The 19,176-nt window shown below is 50.5% G+C and overlaps 1 pseudogene; it reads left to right on the forward strand.

Annotated features, from left to right (window-relative positions):
- Positions 1-8,770: 8,770 nt before the first annotated feature.
- LOC137221056 (cytochrome P450 4F11-like) lies at positions 8,771-18,660 on the forward strand (annotated as a pseudogene).
- Positions 18,661-19,176: the final 516 nt, after the last annotated feature.

Raw genomic sequence — 19,176 nt, forward strand, 5'->3', positions numbered from 1 at the left:
AAATGATTGTTTCATGAAGGTAGTGCTGGCAGGTCTGCAGATGGTTGGAATGTGGGGTTTGGGAGGATGGGAGGACCCCATGTTTGGGTCTGAGCACCTGGAAAGATGGAAACACTATCAGTTGAGATGGAGAATCCCAAATGGAGTAAGTGGTGTTTTTTTTTTTTTGGTGGGTGGGGGGAGTGAGGTGGGGGTGAGATCAGCCTGTTAGTTTGAGCCAGGAGGAGCTGGAGATGTCAGGCTGGCGGGTGGATAGATGGGTCCTGAACTTGGGAGAGAGTTCAGGGCTGGTGATGTACATCTGGGGAGGCTCAGTGTTTACATGTTGTTTTAAAAGCCTCAGGACTGGGTGAGATCATCTGGGGTGTGTGTGTGTGTGTGTGTGTGTGTGTGTGTGTGTGTGTGTACAGAGGAGGGGTTTAAGGACCAAGCCCCAGGGTTCTCCAGAGTTAATAATGAGATATGAATCGATTGAATGCTTCCTGTGTGCCCTTCCCAGGTATTCTCATTTAATTCTCAAGGGAACTCTTATCATGAAATGGGTACTGTCACTATCTCATTTAACAGAGGGGGAAACTGAGATCCCCACAGTGAAATGACTCACCTAAGGTCCTACAGCGATATCCTTGGGACCTCAGAGGGGGCCCTGAGTTCTTTCCTACCCCATCTCTCGGGCTCCTCGTCCTGGCTGGGTCCCTAGCCCTTCTTTGCCCAGAAGAGGGTGTCCGCAGGGATGGGGTAGGGGTGGGGGAGCGTGGAGGAGATAAGGCAAACCTAGGATGCCGATCCTGGGGCGCCCCCAGGTGGCGCGTGGTGGGATCGTCGGCCGGAATCCCCTGTCCGAAGCTGCTCGCGGACTGAGTGGGAAACGTGCGATCCCTGGCCTTACAGGAGTCACCCGGCTCTTGCCGATGCTGCCTCTTCCACATCTTCGTCCGGACTCAGGGTCTCCAAGCGCGCATCATTCCCTAAACATTGTACCGGCCTCTCCCCACCCCACCTTCCCTTGCAACTCCATCAGACACCAGCAAAAATAACTTTGCCTTGGGAGGCGACACATGTGGGTTCAAACCCCGGCTCTGCACCTTATTAGCCGTGGGCTCGGCACGTGACTGCTCCTCTCTGCACCTCCATTCTCCCCTGTCATGTGGATTTTACAGGATCATCATGCTTGTAATGTAGATTGACTTTCCGCTAAAGGCTGTGATGGTGAATGAAAGAGACAGGGAGGAGGGGAGGAGGGCCCGGGAACTACAGGCTCTAAGGCATCTGGTCTCCACTAGTTCGGCGTGTGTGTGTGAGCGTGTGTGCACGCTCAGTCTTGTGTGACTTGGTATGTTGGGGTGCATTTGGGTGAATATGTGAGCATGCATGTGTGTGCAAGTATGTGAGTGTGTGTATGTAAGAGTCAAAATGTGTGTGATTGTGTGAGTACATGTGTGCTGTGTGTGAGATTGTGTGTGCATGCATCGGTGTGTGCATGTGTGTGTGGCTGTGTGTGGATGGGTGTGTTGGGAAGAGAGGAGAGGAGACTCTCACTCACCAAATGACTGTCACTGTCCACATCAGGCTGTGTTCATCGCAGGAGCTGCTGTCCAAACCTCCCTCCCTTCTGCTTGCAGCAGGCAGGACATTCTGGAGAAATAATGCCCTTGGAAGCAGCCCTGATGGAGGACTGGTGGGTGCATGTTCTCTGCTATCTCCCAGAGGGACTGAGCCCCAGGTGCCCACGGTGGGCACTTCCTTGATAAAACACCTTTTACCTGCTGCCTTCCCTTTTCTGTCTCATTTCCCCACTATCTTACTAGCATTTCCTGGAATCACCTCCCAAGGAAACAATTTACAGTTAATTTCTTTTCTCAGGGACACCTCCAAATAAAGTATTATCACTCGAATCCTTGCATCAGAGTTTACTTCTAGGGAACCCAAACTAAGACACATACGTGGGTTCACTTCTCTAATTCCTATAGACCTAGTCTTATGCCCTTTTTACCAAGAAGGAGATGAGGCTCAGAGAGGGCTAGTTGCTTGCCCAAGGTCACACAGCTGGAGAGTGGGCAAAGGTGGGCTTTGACTGGGCTTTCTGACCCCAAACCCAGTGCTTTCTCCCCTCCTGGGAGCCTTCTCCTTGCTAAGGGCTGTGGGAATGAACGGGGTGGGGCTTGTAAACAGCCAGTAAGGTCCCTGATGTGTGCACCAGAGGGACCCAAAGCTCATGCCTGGTGCCCATGTCCTCATTCTGTCATAAAATAAGAGAAATAATGGCAAACACCAGGCTTGGTGCTGACCTTGTGTCAGGGAATGTTGTTGTAAGCACTTTATTATTTATCTCCTCTCTCTCTCTCTCTCCAAATATTACCTGGGAAAAATTTCCACTCGGCTTCTGCTCCCCAACCCCCAGCCCAGCAGTTTGGTGTGATGTCTTTTTAGTTTTAAAAAATTGTGTATACGAGCATTTTCAATGTATGTACAAACATTATGCACACATAACTATTTTTTGAGGACTCCAAATATATTGGGAAATATATGTTTGTAAACTTTTATTGTATAATGAATTCCCAGAAAGTTTAGTAGTTTGAAACGACAAACTTTAATTTGCTTACAAACTTATAATTTGGATAGGGCTCCACTGGAGCAGCTGAAGATCCACTTCCAAGATAGCAATTTGGTAATGGCTATTGGCTGGGGGCCTCAGTTCCTCTCAGCGTAGGGCCTCTCCAGTGGGGTGGCTTGGGTTTCCTCTTAACATGGCAGCTGGGTCCAAGAGGGTGTATTCCAAGAGGACTTGAAGGAAGCTGCAAGGCTTCTTATGATCTAGACTCCCAAGTCCCCAAAGTCACTGAGGACAGCTCAGGTTCAAGGAGAGGGGAATTAGACTTTACCTCTGTATCAGTCTGGCTTCTTCAGAGAAACAGAATGAACAGCATCTATCATCTATCTATCTATCTATATCTATTTACATCTATCATCTATCCATCCTCTGTTTATACATATATATTTATCTTAAGATTTCTCTATGATATAAATCTTATCTGTAAATTTATGTCTTGAGATTTATATATTTATCTTAAGATATATAATACAGATATTTATTTTAAGGATTGGCTCATGCAATTCTGGGAGGGCTGTCAAGTCTGAAGTCTGTAGGACAGCTTGAAACTCAGGCAGGAGTTCATGCTGCAGTCTTGAGGCAGAATTTCTTCTCTGGGAGACCTCAATTTTTGCTCTTAAGGCCTTCAAACTGATTGCATTAGGCCAATTTACATTTAAGTAAAGGAGTATAATTTACTCCTTTACTTAAAATCAACTGACTGTAGATGTTAACTATATCTACAAAACACTTTCTCAGCAACACCTAGGTAAGTGTTTAACTAAATAACTGGGTACTGTAGTCTAGCCTAGTTGACAAACAAAAAAAATAATCATCACAATCTCTTAAGGAGAGGGGCAGCAAACAGTTTGCTGCTATCTTTAATCTACCACTTGGGGAGGAGAGGGGGACAAATGGTCTTTTTTCTCACTGTTGTGGCCTCTCCCGTTGTGGAACACAGGCTCCGGACGCGCAGGCTCAGCGGCCATGGCTCACGGGCCCAGCCGCTCCGCGGCACGTGGGATCTTCCCGGACCAGGGCACGAACCCGTGTCCCCTGCATCGGCAGGCGGACTCTCAACCACTGCGCCACCAGGGAAGCCCTAAATGGTCTTTTTTTTATAGCAGTATACTTCCCAATGGTCCGTTCTCCAAGCCTCCCTACTGTGGCTTGGGGTGGTCCTTGGTGGTCAGGCTAGTTTTTGTGAACAATCATCACCCAATAAACAGAGGGGGACAGAGGAGTATGAAGATGAGGAGGAGGAAGGGGAGGAAGGAGACTATTAATGATTACATTGCTTACAATAATACACCCTAGTGGTTTTTCCTAGCTGTGTGTGTCCTCTGTATTTTTCCTAAGTTTCCTCCAGGCTTTCTGGCTCCCAAACAAGTTTGTTTGATCTGCCACCTGGGCCAGGAATCTGGCAACTCTGCCAGCTGTTCCTGCCTTCAATGTGGCCTCAGGGGCCTGTCTGTTGTTGATCTCAAACCTGCTTTGGGGCTGAGAGTTGGGTCAGATTTCATCAGCCACTATGGGTCTCCAGTATGGCTGGTTCCTGCTGCCCCCACCAGCCCTGATTATCTCAGCACATTTAAGGACAGAAGTAAGAATGAACATGTTTAAGAACGAACATGTGTGCCCCACTCTGTGCTGGGTCTTTACAGTCCTGGCATGGCTTCAGGGGACAGTTTTTATTGATGACCCACTTTTCCCTGTCATTCAGGTTTCTGCTCAAAGGTAACCTCCTCAGGGAGGGCCTCCCAGATTGCCCCGTCCAGAGCAGCCTCCTTGGTCACTTTCTAGCATGTCTCACTCTGTTAATTTCCTTCATTACTACCACCATCTGACTTGGTCTTATTTCCTTTTGGCTTCCCTCATCAGACATGAGCACAACAATCCAGAGACCTTGTCTATCTTGTTTATCCCATGTCCTGAGTTCTAGCAGTGTGCCTGGTACAGAGTAGTTGGTCAAGCACAGTTTTGTTGCTGAGGAATGAACTACCTGGGTGGTATAAATCCACTTCTCCATTTACAGAGGAGGACATGAGGCTTAGAGAGGGCAATTGACTTGCCCAAGGTCACATAGCTAGTGAGTGGCAGCACTTGGATTTGAACTCAGTTCTGCTGAATCCAGAACTTGTTCCTTCCCAACAGCCGAGGAAGGAAAGGTGAAACTCCAGCCATCAGGCAGCCTGCATGCTTCTTCCAGAGAGACTCCAGGCTGACTCCTGGGAGGTATGTCTTTACGGTGACACCAAATAAGAACTGCTCATCTGTTTTGTGTGCCAGCTATGTGCCCCTCACTGTGCCAAATCCTTATTTCTTTTTAAAATTGTGCTTTAGTGATAGAAGTTATAGCAGCTCAGTGTGGATGAAAAATGCATTAGAGACTCCAATTCTACTTCCTCCAATTCCACTGTGTTGTGTGGATTCTACTGGATTTTTTCAATGCATATACAAACATGTGCACGCATACACGTTTACAAGTTTTGTTTATAATTGAACCTCTACTCACATACCATTTTGAAAGGTACTTTCCCCTACTCTCTCTGCCTGTGTCTGGTAAGACTCTTGCAACTCTCTGTGAGGTTATTTATTTATTCTTTTGGCCATGTTGCATGGCATGCAGGATCTTAGTTCCCCAGCCAGGGATTGAACCTGTGCCCCCTGCAGTGGGAGTATGGACTCTTAATCACTGGACCGCCAGGGAAGCCCCGATGTGAGGTTTTATCAGCCCAGTTTATGGATGTGAAGAGTGAGGTTCAGAGGGGTGGTGGGCTGTGCCCAAGTCTGGTGACTCACAGTGACTGCCCCCGCCAGGCTGGCACAGCTTTGCCCACTGCCTGGCTGTGGATGGGGGTAGAACAACCCCTGGAGAAGGGGCAGGGGGTGAGAGGCTTCCCTCCTTCCAACACTGGCTAGGGGACATTCCATAAGCCAGGCTTGTGTGATTTGGCATTTGAGATGTTCCTTGTTTGATGAGAAACCATTGGGGACAGTCCAGCCTCCTCAGGCACAGAACAGAGTGTCCCCACCTGAGGCTTCCCGCCCCCCATGCTGTCTCCCTTTACCCTTCTACCATCTGATCCAGAAAGCTGGGAGACCCGGGTGATGGATCCTGCCCTCCGGTGGCCCCAGAGGCCTGCTGGGTTTTGAGTTCTTGGCCATGATGAAGGAATCTTCAACACCTGCTTCTGGATTGAATGTTGGACCAAATTTTGTCACCTTAGCTGTTTCTCCCAAGGACTCAGCAACTGCAGACACAGTGTGGGTGTTGAAAGAACAAGGACAGGCTTGCTTGTGTCTACTTCTGGGCACTTCACCCTGTGACCATGGGGCCCTTTCAACCACACAGTCCACTCTCCCTCTTCAGTTGGGTCCCTCTCAAAGGTCACCTCCTCCTGGAAGCCCTCATGTCCCTATCACTGTCTGGTACATTCTTGATCATTTATCTGATCATTGCCCTTCTCCCCCTTAGAGGAGCCCCTTGACAGAAGAGAGGATGTCTGCTGTGCTTACTGCTTCATTCTAGCATCTAGAATTGTGCCTGGAACATAGTAGATGCTCAATAAACACATAGCCACAGAGACCTGGCAAGTACAGATTTTTCTCCTCATTTTACAAATGAAAAGACTGAGGGAACAGACAGGGTAAATTTTCCTAAGATACCTTGCAGAGCCTGACTCAGGTCTCTTAAAGCAGTGACTCTCAAACTTTAACAAGCACAGGAATCTCTGGGATCTGGTTAAAACATAAATTCTGATTCGGTAAGTATAATCCTGCAGCAATGATCTGTCACTTTGTAATGAACAGCCCCCAAAACTCAGTGACTTAAAACAGTGACTATTTTTTCTTATGATTCTGCATGTCGACTGAGCTCAGATGGATGGTTCTTTTGTACCATGTGATGTCACCCAGGGCTGTGGTCATCTGGAGGCTCAGCTGTGCTGGACCATCCAGGTGACTCCCTCACGTGGGTGGCAATTGACACTAGCTGTTGGCTGAGAGATCAGCTGGGGCTGTTGGTCAGAGCTTTTTCATGGGGCTTGGGCTTCCTTATCGCATGGCGACTGGGTTCTAAGGGGGAGTGTTTGAAGAGCAAATGTAAACTTAAGCCACCAGGTCCTCCTCGAGGCCCATAACTAGCATGGCACCGCCTGACCACACAATGTTAGTTAAGCAGTAACAGGCCAATCGAGATTCAAGGAGAAGAGAAATAAGCTCCTCCTCTTATTGGGGACAAGGGCAGAAAATTGCAGCCATCCCCTTTGCGGGTTGGAGCCCCCAGTTCTGCGTCTCCTAGATGCTGCTGGTAAAGCCAATGCTGCTGGTCTGAGGACCACATTTTGAGGGGCTGGTTCTTAGCGTTCATGGCTATAAAGGTCCCTTTCTTCCCTAAACACGTAATGAGCACCCATCCTATGCCAGGATTCACTTTCACTAGTGCTGTCTTGTTGAATTACTTCTCCGTGTGGCTGGAGGGAGTTATTGCACCTCTCTGGACCTCTGTTTCTTCTTCTTTCCCTCTGCTTCTCCCGACCTCTATCTGGCTAGCCCTGCTGCCTCTCACCTACCTAGCCCCGCCCCTGGCTCTTCTCTGGATGGACCTGTCAGCAGGTGGATCCAACTCAGCAGAGGAGGGAAAGAATCTCAGGCAGCGCACCCAAACTTGCTGGAGGGAATGTGGGGTGGGGGTGGGGGTGGTGGTGGTGGGGGGAAATTTAGGCATTTTCCCCAACATTGTATTTGTTGCAGGAAGACTGTCCGAATCCTCTCATTCAGCAGCTCCATCCTTCAAACTCACCCTCATCTTGGAGCCTGACCACGAGGAGACCTCATGGGGGCTGAGGCCACTTTACAGGGAAATTTGGGAGCACGATCTGGATGTGATGTGTTCCCTTTTGTCCTTGTTCCCATTTCCCAGGTGGGAAGGCTGAGCCCGGAGAGGGTCGGCACAGCCCACAGTCACAGTGAGGATGCCCACTCAGGATCTCCCACCTCTGCCCTCCCCTGTATGGACCCTGTTCTCTCTCTCGGCCCCTTGCAGCCTTACCCCTCGTGCCTCCAGGTGCCCTCTTCAGATTGGACCCTTTATCCCCTGAATCTGATGCAGATAACCCCCAGTCAGGCTGGTTTCTCTCTTCCTGCTTCAGCAGTCATGTCTCGACCTAGGCCCTGGGCTGCTTGGAGGAAGGACTTGAACACCTTCCAGGCTGTGTGCCCTGGAGGGCAGAGGCTTCACGCCTCTGAACTTCCCAATTCTGTGCTGAGAGATGGTGCATGACGTCTTCCCGGCCCACGCATGGAGAGGAGCCCTGGAGATGTTTGGGGACAAGACTGGGCAAGACCCTGCTCACCTGGCACCTGAACATTCATGATTTTACTTGTCGCACCCTGGCCTTGGAAGGGCAGGGCTGGCTGTAAACTTGGGGGCGCAGGGTCATCTTTGCCCATCCCCCAACAAACCCATGTGGGAGGTGCTGAGTCCTGAGAGTACAGTGTCTGTGCCATGTGACCCTGAGCTGGTTCCTCTCTGGCCTGCAGCCTCGGGTTTTAAGTCTTGGGCAGACGCCAGGCGAGGAGGAGGCAGCCAGGCGTGCAGGGATTGGCTGACTCGGCCAAGCCCAGCCTCCCTCAGTTCAGAGGTCGGACCAGGGAAAAGGCCTCCCAGGAGGAGGGCAGAAGAAGTTGTGATGGACAAGCTGCTCTGACAGAAGGTGCCAGGCTAGTGTTGGCGGGGCTGAGGATTCTGGCCTGGGGCAGGTATGCTGCCCTAGACAGGGTGGCTCCCGGGAGAGAGCCGGCCCCAATTTCCTCGTAATTGGAGCCCCTGACAACCTTCCATTGATTCACCACTGATTCAGTTTGGGCATTTCTTCATTCGTCTCTTCCTTCCTTTCTTTCCTTCCTCCTTTCTTTCTTTCTTCCTTTTGTTCTTTCTTTCTCTTCTCTCCCTCTCCCCCTCCCCCTCCCCTCCCTCCCCCTCTGGGTCTCCCTCCCCTCTCCCAGACCTTGTCTGCCTTCTCTGAGCCCTTCTTGCCCTGCCCCCAGCACTCACCATCCCTGTCCCTCACTCCCTCGTTCCTGTCCCTCTATGTGTCTCTGCCTCACAGCTCACCATCATCGGCCCCCGTTCCTTCATCCTCAGGAGCTCACCCTCCACCGCGTCTGCCCTACAGGATGCTGCAGCTGAGCCTGTCCTGGCTGGGACTCGGGTCCTTGGCAGCCTCCCCGTGGCTACTCCTGCTGCTGGTCGGGGCCTCCAGGCTCCTGGCCTGCAACCTGGCCTTGACCTACACCTGCTACAGCAATTCTCGCCGCCTCCAATGTTTCCCGCAGCCCCCAAAACGGAACTGGTTTTGGGGTCACCGGGGCCTGGTGAGTGTGGATAGCAGGACGGTCTGGGGGATCAGGGTGGATGGATTTCCTGAGGGTTCAGGAATGGGGCTCAGGGATCTGGGGGTCTGGGATTGGGCTGGGGTCTAGGGTGGTAGAGAAGTGAGGGAGACCTCTTGCCTCACTCCCCCACTGGGTCCAATCCTGTCCTCTCTGTTCACTCTATGCCCAATGCTTTTCTTGTTCTTACCTTTCCTCACCCCAAGCCTGTTTGGGGTCATGTTCCCCCCTGTCTCCCCCACATTAGTGCACATCTGAGGGGATCTCTGGGTGGGCTGCAGAGAGCTGGGTCCCCTGGTGGCCTCACAGTCCCCGCTGCTCATCTTGAGGCCTCCTCAGGGCCACTCTCTGAGGTCTGTTCCCTGCCTGGCACATCTCTGTTGGCCTCAGGCCAGTGTCTGCTCCTCTGTGGGCTTCTGCTTGCCCACAAGAATTAACTAAGACCTCCACCCCATCTTCCCCGCATGGGGGCACAGCTGGGTTGGAGGAGACGTGTGGGCAGTCTCTCCTCCTCCCCTTCCTCAGGCACCTTCCTTTTTTTATCTTGCCTTCCACGCCCAAGACATATCAGTGAGCCCCACTGCCCAATTTGGATAAAGGTGAACCACTCCCCCTTTCAGAAGGAATCACTCTGCCCTAATGGCCAAAATTCCTGGGTGGAGGCTTCTGGGCCACTTTCTTAACCTCATCCCCGGAGGCCCTTCCTCTGTGCTGCACCAGCCTCCTTTTTGCCACAATCCACAATCACACTTAAGATTTTGTCATCACCCATAAAGGCACCACCTCCAAAGCCATTGATCTGAGGGCTACATTCTCTGACCACAACCCCTCTTCCTTCCATCTTCTTTTTTTCCCTCCTCTCCTGTCCTAGACCCTGCCAGGATGTCCAGTCCCCTCTACAACCCAGTTTAATGGCTTCCTTTCCATCCTACTTCCTTGGATACATCTAGCTTAGTTTCTCATCCTTTGCACATGGGCTGAAGTCTCTTGCCAATTGGGCTTTCCTTCATGGCTCTTTGGAAAAGCTTTGCCTTGTGTGAGCTCAACCCTTCATGTCCTCTGATCTCTTATCCACGGTGATACGAGAGAAGGTCACAAAACAGGTCAGAGGGGTGACATGTACATCCCCACCTGCCTATTTCCAACGGACTTCATTCTGCACAAAACCTCTGGTCTGCTTGAGCTGCTGTCTCCTTGTGCACAGAGATGCTTTTGCTCATTGCCTCCCTTTCTCTGCTTGCTCTACCTGCTCCAGTCTGGTCCCCACCTCCATCATGCTCCTGCATGATGGCTGTGACTTCTAGGTCTCCAAATCCCATGGACTCCGTTGGGCCCCATCTCATCCACCTCCCAGCAGCTCTCTGAGCTTGTGGACCACCCTTTCCTCCTGGAACCTCCTTTTCCTCTCGGCTGCTCCTTTGCTCCACCTTTGCATGTGGGGAAAGCCCCAGCATCCTAACCCCTTCTCCTTCTTCTCTCTATCCTGAGGCCATCTCCTTACCCAGAGCTCCAACTCCTAAGTGGACCATCAGTTCCCTCCATAAGTGAATTCCAAGTTCACTTCTCTCCTGAGCCCAAGGTTATGCATCCAGCTCCTTCCTCCTCTCCTCATGTGGGGGATCTTATAAACACTTCATTCCTTGGTCAGAATCTGAACTCATGTCTCCCTCCCCAACCCTGCCCCTGCCCTCAGTCTAGTCCATCCTTCCAGTTGCCCACATCCCATACTTTGTGGCCCCTGAGCCTGCCTGTTCCTCTCACCCATGCATCTGGTCCTAATGTGCTGCCCCCCAAATCTCTCCTCAATGTCACCTCTCTGCATCTTCTGTCACCCATGGCCCCATCCACCATCATCTTTCTCCAGGAAGCCTCTCCCAGCCTTCTCTCTGGTCTCTTTGCCACTGTTGTATCCTCTTATCCACTCTCTCTTTAGCCCTGGAGAGATATTTCTGAAATTCAGTTTAGATCATGCCACTTTTTGGCTGAAAACTGTTCACTGACTCCCTATTGCTCTGAAGATAAAGACTAAATGTTTCCTGGCTCATCCCGGCTGTCCTCCTCAGCCTTGTGCCTGTCATGGTCACTCTGAGCTCCTGCTCTATCTCCTCAATGAACCAAGCCCTTCCCACCGCAGGGCTTTTGCTTGTGTTTCTCTTTTGCCTGGAAGCACTTTCCTTCCTGCGGTTACCCAGTGGATTCCTCCTTATCCATTTTCGGCTCAAGTATAATTACCTTCTCTAAGCCTCCCTTGACCCCCACCGCCCCCAGACCCTGACCTATGGCTTAGCCCTGCTCATGCTTAAATAGTTAATTGTTCAGTTATTTGTTTATTGTCCATCTCTCCCACTAGATTGTAGTTCTGGGGACAGACACGATATCTACAGTGGCCCAGCCCAGGGGCTGACATACAGAAGGCATTTAGCAAATGTTTGATAATGTTGTGGTGGAGGCCTGGGTAACTTGCCGTCACTTCCCTTTGTTATCCAAGGCCAAAGGCAGGAGCGTCCAGCTCCTCTCCCCTCCTCCCCCAGACCAGCTCGTCACAGAACGGTATGTCCCAAGCTCATCGTAAAGTTTGCCTGAGATTATGGGTCTTGGGATGTTCTCAGAGAGCCCTGGAGGCAGCGGGAACGTTACAAAGTTCCCACAGTTCCGATTCTCCCTCCAAGGGCTTGACGGTAGAGGCTGGTCTCAATCGCTCCTCTCTCCTACAGTCTCTCTTCCTGTGTGACCTTGACTGAGTCCCTCTCCCTCTTTGGACTGATCTCATCAAGTGCCTCAGGGTCCTCAGGGAGGAGGGAGCAGGGTACAAAGGTGAAAAAGACTTATGTTCACCTACCTGGAACACCCGGGGGCTTGGATGGGGTGTCCTGAAGGACAGGAAAGGATGCCTCACCAGAAACCAACCCTCCCTTCTTCCCCTTTTGGGGGATATGGCCTCAGTTTCATTTGTAATTGACATGACTTATGGGAGTGTCGATGGGTTCAGGAGAGATAGATAGCTCGGATGTAGTACTATGAGAAATGTCTAGACAGGATGTACTAGATAGATAGATAGATAGATAGGATATAGTACTATGAGAAATGGATAGACAGGATGTACTAGATAGATAGATGATAGATAGATAGATAGATAGGTAGACAGGTTGTACTATGCACAGAGCCTCGCCAACAGAAGGGGCTCATAGGTGAGAAGGACTGTCCTGATTGATGGGCAGAGTTCACGTGTGTCCCTTGGGGTCTGCCAGGGCTGGAAGGTCCCAGGACTGTAGACCCTTTACCATGTAGAGAACCGAAGGCTATGCGGATGGGCCAGAACATGAAAGGATGTGGGACCAAAACCCAGGAACAAGTCCTGAGGCTACCTGGCTACCCACAAACCTTTTCCATGGGGATCTCCTCCTGTGGCCGCCCCTGTGGCTGGAACCACTCCCAAGATGAGAAAACTCCATTTTCTCGAGCTAAAGTCATCCTCCCTGTGGGCAGAGAGCGTGTCTTCTCCCTGTGCCCTGGGATACATCATTGGGACTTGAAGAGGCTCCAGGACCCTCCCCCAGAGTGAAGGAGCGAGAGCAAGCGGAGATTCCCTCCATCCGTGCAGAATCCCACACACTGTCCACTGCAGAGGGTCCTTCTGGAGAGTGATGGCCCTTGCCTTGCTTGCAGGTCCCCCCAGTGGAGCAGGGCTTGAGGGACTTAACTCAGCTGATGGCCACCTGCCCCCAGGGACTTATGATCTGACTGGGTCCCATCATCTTCCTTATCATTTTCTGCCACCCTGACATTGCCTGGTCTGTTACCAGCACCACAGATGCCCGCCTGGAACACATAGTAGTGGGTGTTGTGGCAGCATCTGAGGACCGTGAGCCCCTCCCTGGCAAGTTTCTGGGCAGCCCCTGCACGTCCCAGCACCGCCCCCGCCCCCGGCTCTTGGGCACCCTTGGTCATCTTTTTCTTTCTTTCATTTATTTGCCAACCCCATTCTGGTGTTCTGGACATTGCTTGGGGATTCTTGGGGAGAATCAGCCCCAGGCTTTGCCGTGGAGGAACCTCCAACCTTGGGCATAAAGGATTAGAGATACCACTAATCCTGTGTGGTGAGGGTGGGTCTGAGGGAGAGACAGGGGCTGGGGGAGCCCAGAGGGGAAGCAAGGCATCTGCTGTTTGGGCACGCTGGAAGGAAGAATTGTTGGAAGTGGGTCTGGAATAATTAATAGGCATTTTTTAAGTGAAGAAGAGAAAGTGTATTCTCTGGATAGGACTAGCTCACTCAAATGCCTGGAGGTGAAAGAGTGAACACTTGGCTTTTGAGCAATGGGGAGGAGTTCAGTGCAGCTAGAGTGATGCAGGTGAGAGGCAGAGAAAAGGTGGAGAAGAGAGTAGGGAAAGCAGGACTTCAAGACCAGGTAGGGACAGGGGATTGATTCTGAGAGCGATGGGGAGCCATGGAAGGTGTAGAGATGATGAGAAACAGAGATGGGGAGTTGGAGAGATGGACAGAGAAATAGGGGCAGAGAAAGAGAGAGATACAGGAAAGAGTGAGGGAGAGAGACAGAGAGACAGAGAGAAGGACACAGAGAGGGATACATAAATGGAGCAAAAGAAACATACATATACACAGATACAAACACATCTATCTATCTATCTATCTATCATCTGTCTATCTATTTATCATCTATCTATACATTTTCCATCTATTCATCAATCCATCATCTATCTGTCCACCTATCATCTATCTACAACTATCTATCCATCCATCATCTAGTCATCCATCCATCCATCCATCTTTCTATCCATCCATCTATCCACCCATCATCTAATCATTTCTCTCTCGTCCATCCATTCATCTATTATCTATCTATCATCTATCTATCTATCTATTATCCATCCATCCATTATCTCTCCCCGCCTCTTTCCCCCACCCTCTTTCTCTCTCTCCCGCATCCCTCCTCTCTCTCTTTCTGTCAAAACACAGGGATGAAGAGAGTAAGGGGACAGAGAGAGGTACATAGAGAGACATGAAAAAAAAGAGAAGCCAACAGAGAGAAGCTGACTTAGTGAGATGGAGAGAAGTATAGATCAATAATCCAGGTAGAAGGGGAGAAGGGGGTGAGTGGGTGTGGTGGGTAGGGGGATGTAGTGAGAAGTTGTAGCTTCTGAGGCCCCCTGCCAGGCCTGGCCTTATTCCCATCCATTCCCAGGTGACGAGCAATGAGGAGGGCATGCGGCTGGTGGAAGATCTGGGCCAGTACTTCCGCGACGTCCACCTTTGGTGGATGGGGCCTTTCTATCCCATCCTGCGGCTTGTCCACCCTAACTTCACTGCCCCCCTGCTCCAGGCCACAGGTATCTCTCCCAGGAGCCCCCACCCCAGCTTCTCCCCTGCCCCTGCTCCCAGCCCTTCCCACTCCTGGACAGACCAGGTTGAGCAGGGGAATGGGCAGTATCGACAGAGCCCTGCTGGGTAACTCTAGGCAGGTCCCTGGCTCTCTCTGGTTGCCAAAGACTTTTTCAGTTTTGAATGGTGGAAACTCAACACTGTTGAGGGGTCTACCATGTTGGATATTCCAGGAGATGTCAGAGAGTGCTGGGGCAAGCGTGGTGTCCTTGGTCCCTGTAAAGGCATTTTGTAGGTTGCTGGGCTGTGCTTGGGTGTTTAGCACATGTTAGACATGTAGGAGCCATGTCAAGGCATGCTGGGACATGTTGTGTCATGTTGGGGTGTGTCTAAGCATATAGGGTTGTGTCTTTGGGGTCTGCCTTTGCTCTACTCTGTGCTACAGCCTTGTCTGGTCCCCCCCACCTCCCCCTTCCTCCCTGTTCCTCTGTTCATTGTCCCATTCCAAGCTATACTGGGCTTGGAGGAGAAATGTAGACCCCTCCCTGGGAGCTTCCAGCCCCCACCAAAAGTCCTTCCCTCCCCCTCTCCATGTTCTAGCTCTCATGTCAGCCACCATCATACCCAAGGATATGTTTTTCTACATCTTCCTGAATCCCTGGCTGGGTGAGTAACTGTGAGTGAAGGGGGTGAGGACAACCTTGGGGGCCCAGGGGAAGGTGCCGCCCTTGCTCACTCCTCATGGCTGCCTCTGCTAGGGGCTGGGCTCCTGCTGAGTGCTGGTGAAAGGTGGAACCACCATCGATGCCTGCTGACACCCGCCTTCCACTTCGAGATTTTGAAGCCGTATATGAAGATTTTCACCAAGAGTGCAGACATCATGCATGTGAGTTTCTTGAACTCCGGGTCCCAGCTGGAGCCTTAGGAAAAGGGGAGTGGGCTTACACACATGTGGTCTGGAATCCTGGCCATGCTGGTTGGCTTTGGGGGTCACTGATTTTCCTCTCCAAGCCTCAGTTTCCTCATCTGTAAAATCGGGATAATAACCCCTTCTTAAAGAGTCATCAAGATGATGTAGTGCAGTCGTGTTCCTGGCACATAGTAGGTGCTCAGAAGGCTTTAGTTTCTAGTCTGCTTCATGGAGGCTCTGTAAATTCAGGACAGAAATGATGAAGATTGCATAGTAGTTCTTTCTGCATTAGGTACCACCTTAAAACTCATGGACTCGAAAGAATTAGTGTTTGTTATTGTTCATGAGATGATGGGTCAGTTGAGTCATTCTTCTCATCCTAGCCGGAATTATTCATGTGTTCGTGGTCATGGGTAGGTTCCGAAGACAGCTCTGCTGATCCAGGTTCAGCTTTGGCACATGTTTGGGGCTCGGCTAGCTGTCAGCTGGTTTAGGATGGCCTTGGTGGGACAATGGACTCCTGTATTTGTCTCTCATCTTCCAGTAGGCTAGCCTGGGCTTGACTACATGGTGGAGGCTGGGCTCCAAGAGAATGAGCAGAAACATGCAGTACCTCTTGAAGCCTGGTGTCAGAACTAGCACACGATAGTTTCCACCTCCTGTTGACCAAAGCAAGTCCTAGCTCAGCGCAGATTGAAGAGAAAAAGGTTCCACCTCCTAATGGAAGAGCTGAAAAATCTCACTGCAAAGACTGAGGGTAAAGGGAGGGATAAAGAAATGGGGACATTTTTACAATTGTCTACCACTATGATAATGATGAAGATGATGATGGTAGTTAACAATTATTTAACACTTACTGTATATCAGAAATTGTGGGCCAAGTCCATGGCATGTGTTGTCTAATTTATTTTCACAATCCTATGAGGTAGAGATGATTGTCATTGCCATATTAAGGATGATGAAATGGAAGGTCAGAGAGATTAGGGAAATTGCCCAAGATTGCTCATTAGTAAGTGAGCTGTACGTGGTGGGGCAGGAATTCTAACTTCGTTTGTCCAACACCAAAGCAGGTCATCTTAACTGCTACTAAAATTTGACACTTGGAATTTGGAATTCCAAAGTTCCATTTGGAAAAGCCAAATGGAAAGCAATGAGTTGACCAAGGGCACACAGAACATAAGAGGCAGAGCTGGACCTTGAAACCAGGTCTCCTGACTACCAGCTGTGGGGTCTTCATGTCTTGATAGTAACAGCTTCCACTCCCACTCAAGCCTTGTCTTCCCTGGAGATAGGTGCTTGGGGCAGAGGACCAAGAGGCCAGGTCTGGGGGAGTCCATCCAGGTGGTTGAGATTGGGGAGGGGCTCAGGAGGGGGAAGTTTCAGCCCCAGCTCTGCCCTCTTCTCTGTCCAGGCCAAGTGGCAGCGCCTGGCTTCAGAGGGCAGTACTCATATGGACATGTTTGAACACATCAGCCTCATGACCCTGGACAGTCTGCAGAAATGTGTCTTCAGTTTTGACAGCAATTGCCAGGAGTAAGTCTCAGCCCAGGGCCTGGGAACATGAGCCATAGACCCAAGGGAGTAGATGGGGGAGGGAGGACTGACCAGGGAAATCAGAAGGGCCTTCCTGGAGGAGGTGTGTCAGAGCTCGACATTGAAGGACAGGGAAAGGGAAAGCAAAGGAGCTATCCTTTCAGGTAGGTAGAACTGTTTGATAAAGGCCAGGAGGCTAGGATGAGCAGAACATGTGTAACAGTGAGGAGACGCCTTGGGTATGAGGTTGGAGGAGTGGGCAGAGTTATAACTTAAGGACATTCTGAAGTCAGACAAAGAGGATATGGACTTTACCCTGATGTTTCCAGGAAGCCACAGAAGGTCTTTGACCAGATGAGAGTTGTGGTCAAAGCTGAGCTTGAACATCTGACTTGAGAGAAGACTGATTGTTGTGTAGACACAGGATGTGAGAAGACCAGAGAGGGGAGGAAACTTGAGCTTGGTGGAGAAAATGTGGCAGATTTGGGGGAAACTGAGAAAGAATGGCAGGTCTAGATGTTGTGTGGGAGAGTGGAGAGATGAGCATGATTCCCAAGCTCTGCTCTGAGATCTAGGACATGAGGCAGTTCACAGAGATGGGAGGCAGAAAGAGAAACATGATTGAAGGGCACTCTTTTCTGGATGGGATGTGGTCCTGGGTTACTGACTGGACGTGCTCCTGCAGTATGAGATCATGAAGGGAGGCAGCAGCTTAAAATATGTGAAGCCTAGAAACCAGGAGCTTCCTCCTATCAGGGTCCCCAAGACTTCCTATCAGGAAACAGTCTCTAAGAACAGATGGCCCACAGATACACAATACTGCTTCTTAAGGCTCTCTCTGGTCTGACCCTGTAGGAAACCCAGCGAATATATTGCTGCCGTCTTGGAGCTCAGTGCCCTTGTGATGAAATGGACCGAGTAGATCTTCCTGCACATGGACCTCCTGTACTACCTCACCCGCGATGTGCAGCACTTCCATAGGGCTTGCGACCTGGTGCACGACTTCACAGAGGCTGTCATCAGGGAGCGGCATTGCACCCTCATTAGTCAGGGTTCCCAAGACTTCCTCAAGGCCAAGGCTAAGGCTGAGACTTTGGACTTCATTGATGTGCTCCTGCTGGCCAAGGTACGCTTCTCTGGGATCTAAATTCAAGACATAGGCTGGACCTTGTTTTCAAATGTCAGGTCAAAGAACTTGGACTTGATCCAGAGAGTGCTAGGGAATCATAGAGGGTGCTTGAGGAAGGGAGGGACAGGTCAGAGAGAAGTTTTAGATGTGACTGTGTAGAAGGCTATCTGGAAGGAGTAAACAGGAGGCAGGAGACTAGGGAGGAGTCCTGTGGGGTGGGCTCTGGAGATGAAGAGGGAAGAATCCTGCTTGGATGCTGGAGCTTCAGGGACTATCTCAGGTTAGGTTCAGGTGTCCCCAGAACTGGTGTGATTTGGAGGATCTTGCTTTCTCTCCAGGATGAAGATGGGAAAGAACTGTCAGATGAGGACACCTGAGCTGAGGCTGACACCTTCATGTTTGAAGGTGAGGGTCCCAGTGTGGGACTACAGAATAGGCAGGGGTCTCTTCGTCCCAGGGACTTGGCAGCTGGGCCCTGGATCACCCCATCTTGCCCATCCTTCCCATCGTCTTTGTGGGGGGGGGTGGCAACTTAACATGGTGCTGTCCACCCTCTGGTGCTGAAGTAGTCCAGAGACCCAAGCCTGTCTGTCTGACCCTCAGGCCATGACACCACAGCCAGTGGCCTCTCTTGGGTCCTGTACAACCTTGCAAAGTACCCAGAATACCAGGAACGCTGCCAGCAGGAGGTGTGAGAGCTTCTGAGGGACCGTGAGCCTAAAGAGATTGAATGGTGGGTGCAGGTCCTCATGGTCTGTTCCTGAACCCTTCTCATTGTCTCTGCTCCCCAGCTGGGATAGTGGAAAGATTTTTTTGTTGATTCTGTCATTATTGCTTAGTGGGAATAGGAGCAGAGCCCAGAGGCAGGGTCTGATACCCAGTCTGAATAGCAGGTGAAAGTTTGTAGTCTTTTGGGACACAAAGATCTGAGTGTTCACATTAATGCCCCACTAACTGGCTATGTGACTTTAATAAAACCAATTCCCTTATCTGAATACCATTTTTCTCCTCTATAAATTGGGGGTGGGGTGGGGAATCTCTCCCCTACAGGGCTACTTGGAGTATTGTGACAATATGTGTAGAACAGATGCCACCCAATACATGTTCAGTATATGAAATTCTTTTCCCCTCTCTTGCTTTTCTGCCTTTGGTCTTCCCCCAAAGACCCTCATTTCCCTTAATTTTTGCTCTTTTCTCTAATTCCCACTTAATAGTCTATTCCAGGGATTCCCAAGAGATCTTTGGGGGTAAAAAAGTCATCCATCTTTTTGTTCAGTAAA

Source organism: Pseudorca crassidens, chromosome 3 (genome assembly GCF_039906515.1).
Source record: "Pseudorca crassidens isolate mPseCra1 chromosome 3, mPseCra1.hap1, whole genome shotgun sequence".
NCBI classification, from domain to species: domain Eukaryota; kingdom Metazoa; phylum Chordata; class Mammalia; order Artiodactyla; family Delphinidae; genus Pseudorca; species Pseudorca crassidens.